We start from the raw sequence: 6,343 nt of genomic DNA on the forward strand, positions 1-6,343 counted from the left end.
GCACACATGCTTTACCATTGATTATTGATAGCCCTTATACGCACCTTAAGCCTGGAGGATTGAAGACTGGCCTTCATGGTGGGCGGCGAAGCCAGGCGAGGACAGCTGACATGAGTCATCTGAGAAACTACTCAGTAATCAGGCTTTCAAAGTTCCAGTCTTGTGTTCTTTCCCAAAACCATGATTTCACTACAGATGTAGAATTAAACAAAAAAAATAGATGTCACTGGATAGGACTTCATTACCAGGGACCTTACATAACCAGCAGCAGGAGGCTATTTCCGGAGGACACTAACGGGCTGCCACATTTACAGTATGTCCCATACCTACAAACTGAGTACAAATTCTCTGTAAACTCAAAGGCACTTACCCCATCCAGACTCCCACACAGATCTAAGCATATGCCATGTACACCTCAGGCACACTGGGCAAACATTATTTATGGGCCTTGGCAGAGAACACTTTATCAGGGTGTTTAGTCACAGTCTCTGTGACAGCACCCACTGTGACAGTGAACAGGTAAAGTGAAGAATAATACATCCAACGTGGAAGGTCAAGTCCTGCTCGTATTTCTAATTATTAAGTATACCATTACCGAGAGCCTCTCTGTGGCAGAGTCCCCTACCGTGGAGACCGTTCATTATTCAAAGCTGTTATTTGTTGCAGACATACAAGAGCACATGTGCAAATGGCGGTAGTATAATCCCCTTCTCTGGGGCGACAAAGACAGTTTTTTTCTTGAAATGGAAGTGAGTGCTTGTTTCTTCTCATTTCATTCCCATGCCCTCCTCACTATTAAGAGTTCACTGGTAAACTTGAGGCTCAATTAAAAAAGAACTTGATTAGGGGTGATCCTTTTGCCTCACCTTAATTGGTCTGTGGCCCTCCTGTCTAAATATTGTTAAGGGAAAAGAAAATGAGGGCACTTTCCCATTTTATCTCAAAGAGTGAAAAAAAAACCCGAAAAGGAATTTCAGGTCACAGTAATGGGAACTCACAGGACAGAAGAATTCCCTATAGGCTCCCACTAACCAAACGTAGACTGGGCTCAGAAACGCCTGCACAGGAGAAACTTGACCGTCTAAACAAGGGTCATGTTAATTGTATTACTTGACCCTCCTTGGCCGAGTTTTCTAATAAGGCCTACATGGATAAACTAGACAAATAGCAAGCTTAAGTAGATAGATTATTTTTATATCTTCTCTATTACCCAGCACACTTGGGAGCCTAAATTATTGAACAGTAATCATAAGACCATTCAAGGGATGACTATATATCCTTTGCCCTCTGTTTTTAAGTCTGTGCTTACAAATGGCATTATTACCCACCGCTGTGCCCTAAGAGTTTGCTCAGCAACGTACTCAGTTCTGTGGTCCAAGTTCCATCCACGGGATGTTGGGGGGTTGGGTAATATTCTCCCTCTCCAGAATGAAAGGAATGGCGATGCCAATGTGTAATGACCACAGCTAAAGAAAGAAAGTTGCATCTCGATGTGAGAGACGTTAGGGTGATTCACATATCCTCCCGTTCTCCTCCTTGCAGGCACACAGTAGGTCTGCATTCCCCTACTCAGAGTTAGACCTGGCCATGGGACTGCACTGAGCTAATGAGACAGAAGCAGGAGCCCTAATAGCCAATGTAGGATTTGCCACACTCCCTGTCCCTGCTACAGTGATTTTTAAAGTCTACGCCCTGCTGGAGCCTCCAACTGCTTAGGTCCTTGAGTGGCTGTTTTAAGTAGGGTCCTTCCGCAGGCTTGTAGCCAGAGGTAGAAATGAGAGTTGTCCCAAGAGAAAGACATCAGCTTTTGCGGTATTAAGCCCCTGAGATTTTGGACTTACTTATCAGTGCAATAGAAGTTGGCCTACCCTGACTAATACAACAAAAATTGTTAACTTCTCTTAGGAGGAGAAACTGAACAACTGGTATACCCGCTACAGCCAGAATGATGGCCTCTGAGGCCTCATCAAGAATGTGAGGCATATTCCCTATTGTTTCTTTTTCTGCAAGTAAGAATGGATTTCATTGACCAATTCGTCGCCTTCCATTTCTCCTCTAAATTAGCAATACGGTACACATTTTCAAGGTTAAAGGCATAAAATAGCACTGTATCCAGAGATGGACAGGCTCAGAGGCGATGTAGCCACGTGACAATGTAGCCGTAATCTGGGGAACACAGAGGGTTGCTAGCAACCACCAGATGTTAGAGGAGAACCAAGAACAGATACTCCCTTCGAACCCCCATGAAGGAATCAATACTGCCATGCCATGATTCTAGACTTCTGGCTGCCAGCACTGTGAAAGGATAAACTCCTGATGTTCTCTGCCACCTAGTCACGGCAGCCCTAGAGAAAGAACACAGTGACTTTAGCTGCACTTTCTTCCATTCCTCAGTCTGCTTGGCATTTTTATGATGAGTCTTTACCCCGTGGTCCTGCACATACCTGTATTTTAAACCTTGATGTTTTCCAGGCCTCTTCCCGAGTGGAATAAAATAGAGCATGAAGCCTTCTTTCACCAAATAAACCCCTCCAAGTAATGTCTTGTTCATCCTTTGCTCCCTCCTCCAAGACCTTCCAAGAACCTAGAACAACACCTGGCTCTCCAAAGTATTTGTTTAGAAAATTACAGAACACATACAGGGTATTATCCCTCATCGCACCTCTCATCTCATACTAAATAGAGATTTAGGACAATTGAATTACTGTCTATTGGTGTTGGCTCACTTCATGGCCAATTACCAAACAATAAACTGGGTCACTCTGGTAGCCAATTTAAATCAGTCCATCCATACATACTGCCAACCTTTCCATGGTCCATTAATGCCATTTTCATCAATGATTATATCAAGTCAAGCAAAGGAAGAGCCAATCACCAGAGCCAGGCTTGGGGTGCTTGAAGTAACAGACCATCATTAATCACTGAGGGCAGAGCAAGAAACCTAAGATTTAAGAGGCAAAAGTAAAAGTTAATCTGAAAAAATGGGATTCCGTGTGCATACAGCCCTGACGTCCATGATTGTGTACACATACCTCATCCCCAACAGAATTTCTGTTTATCCATTTGTTATTTGTCTTAATGAGTTGGCTCACAGGTAAGAGATCTGCTGGCTTCCATATACACTCAACTTTCTTTCCAAGCATAAGGCAAAGCCAATGTTCTCATTCTGGCGGGGAAGGAGTCCTAATTACCTAAGAACCAGCACATTTCAATCTCGTGAGGACTGAGTTTCACCGTGTAAAAATGCCCCCAACACATAGACTTCTGTTTCACACGTAGAGAAAGCCAATTGAAGGTCTTCCCCCAAACCACTTAATGCCTGGGAGAATCTCTAGTCAGCTTTATCATTTGAAACCATATCCCTTACAGGCAAGCAAAAGGTCCTTAAAGACTCCCTTTCACCATTAATCTTCCCAATTTGTGGCATTTGGGTGATGTTTTAATTAACTCAGCCGCTTTATCATTCCATTAGGTATCTCCAGGTATCTGTTGGCTTCCTACAGGTCTCAAGAAAATGGCCCCCTTCCCCAGAGGTGGCTGGGAAATCTGCATTTGCTTTCAAAGTTCTATGACAAAATTCTTGGTGCCCTAGACCCCTGTAGGTCTGAAATGGGGAAATCAATGGAAAGAGCTACATTGTGGATGTTTCTGTACCCACCTCAGGACCAGACCGGTCACGAAGTTGGAGTAGCTGTCTACTCTGGGTTCTGGAAAGGGTCTCAAACTTCTTAGCACCCCCCTCCACCCCTCTCTCTGAAGAGGCAAGAAACCTGAGTGAGCTAAACGCTCTTTATGAAGACATCTTACCCCATTGCAGCACTGATCAGGGCACCAAGATGATGATAACTTCTGTAGAGCCAGGGGAAGAAAGGGCTCTGATGATGCCAGGGTAGGCACAGGATACACAGCCGGAGAGGACTCAGAGAGTAGACGATAGAATCCTTGATCTCTGATCAGACGAAACATTGTTCTCTCCATTCCAGAAATAAGACAAAGAGCCCTTTAGAATTAAGAATGGTACCCTGTGGGACAGCAAGAAGACACTAGATCCTTGAAAATGTGTATGACTAGAGGACGGACGAGAACACAAAGGGCAGTGGGATGGTACCAGATCCTAGCTGGCTCCTTCACAGCTGTGCCCAGAATGTTCTCCACTATGTGGAAATGCCAGGGCTACCCATGAAGGTGACACATTAAACCAACACTTGTGATGGCTCTGAAAAAAATAGGACATGAGAGAAGGGAGTTTGCATGAGGGAGGGGGTGCTGGACCCAGGAGACGCAGTGGTGGGGGTAAGAAGCAGAGTAGAGAGCCAGAGACATCGAAGGCTCTGGGTATCTGGCAGAGAAAGCTGAGAAACGGAGAGGGCAGCGGCACCTGAGTGGTACAGTCCCTCAAGCATCCAACTCTTGATTTCGGCTCCGGTCATGATCGTGGGGTCATGAGATCCAGCCCTGCATCCGGCTCCGAGCTGTGCGTGGAGCCTGCTTAATTAAGACTCTCTTTCTCCCTCTCCCTCTGCCCCTCTCACCCCCCCTCACTCTCTTTCTCTAAAAACATAATAATAATAATAATAATAATAATAATACAAACATACATACATACATACATACATGGGGAGGGCAAAGACAAGACTCACTTCTCCATTGTTTGGAAGCTGGTACTAGCCCTGATTTTATTCCTACATTCAGGATAGATTGACAAGTACCAGGGGGAAGAGTGACCAGAAAGAAGTCAAAGGTAGAAATGGGCAAGCTGAAGTGTTTCTGTGTAACACCCAGTGTTCCAAGACTCCCACAGGAACGCTCCAGTCAGAGATCCACAACTACCCCCAGACCTGCCCCCTACGATGGTGGACATGGCTACGGATCCGTTAGAGCATCTGTCTCTAAGTAACAGAAAAGTATACTAATGGCGGCCTAAGCAAAAATTTATTTTCCTCACAAAGAAGAACTCCGTGTCACCTTGGTGACTCAGTGGTGTCAGGGCCAAGGTGGCTGCAATTTGCAGGTCACAAGATGGCAACAGAAGCTCCAAGGAGCAAATCTCACACTGCATTCAAAGGCAGCAAGCCGAGGACAGGGCTAGGTCAGGTTCTCTTCTGTACCTTCCCCTTACCAGGGAGGGGGAGGGAAATTCTTTTCTAGAAGGTCCCAGCAGATTTCTTATGTTCTTGTTGATCCATGCGACATTCCTGTCCTTAGATTAGGGACTGTGACCTGATTCCCGAAAATGAAGAGATCCCCCGGGAAGCCTGCCCAAAGAGGTTGCCCCTGATCCTTCCTGTGAGCCTGGGGGATGGGGGCGGGGCCTTCTCAGGGTCTCTAACTTCTCTTGTTGGTGAGATCTGAGTAGAGCGGTCAAGACCAGCAGAAGCAGGAGACGGCCTGGACTGCCATAGAGAGAAAAGCGTGCATCCCGGAGGGGCATACTGTCCAGATTTAGAAGCAAGAACTAGCCTTCCCAGAGGCTCCTTTGAAACTGTCAAGAAGTTATAATTAGACTTTGTGCTTCTGCTAAGCCTTTCATCCCAGGAGCTCAGGGCGCATCCCTGCATCATCTCGTTAATCTTCACACCATTCGAGGCAGCCAGCATCTATTGTCATCTTTATTTTCGGGATGAAGGAACTGAGATGTAGGTACAGGTTAATGACTTGCCAGATGTCATACGCTCAGTGAGTCAGCAGCCAGCTGGGGACGGCACCCGGATTGATGGGTGCCCAATTACCCCAACTCACCGAAGACCCTGGGCAAGTAGAGGTCATTTACCTACCCAGATAGCGTGAGTCCTGAAAGGCGACTCGATGAGATTGTCAGAGGTCTGGGCAAAAAGGCAAGAAGAAGAACAGGGTGCAGGCCATGACTTACTGTCCAGGCAACCTTGAGCAAACCACTCGCACTTTCTGAACACTTTCCTTGTTTAAACAATAAGAATAGTGACAGCTACCCCCGTCTAATTCATTAAGCTGTTTTAAAGACAAAACGCGTCTTTCTAATGAAACCATGGGAGCCAGGACATTTTTGTAAAATCGAAGACAATTGAAGGAGTTCGTAGAACCAACGTTTGGAAGCAGCCTGCTGCTTCTGGCTTATAACGACAAGCCTGAATTGCAACCAGCCGGTTATACAAAACCCTTCCCAGATGACCAAGGAATTCCCTTTTGCCATTCAATGCACTAAGAACAGACGTTCAGCACATCCTGTATGGAAAATGCGAGGTGGGATACGGACATAACCAGGATGTGACCCACATCCTCGAGGAAATACAGTCTGGTGAAGAAGCCGACAACTGAACCACTTATTTCACTGGGAGGCAGAATGAGATAAGACCCTAACGGACCA

Source organism: Meles meles, chromosome 12, assembly GCF_922984935.1.
Source record: "Meles meles chromosome 12, mMelMel3.1 paternal haplotype, whole genome shotgun sequence".
Taxonomy (NCBI): Eukaryota; Metazoa; Chordata; class Mammalia; order Carnivora; family Mustelidae; genus Meles; species Meles meles.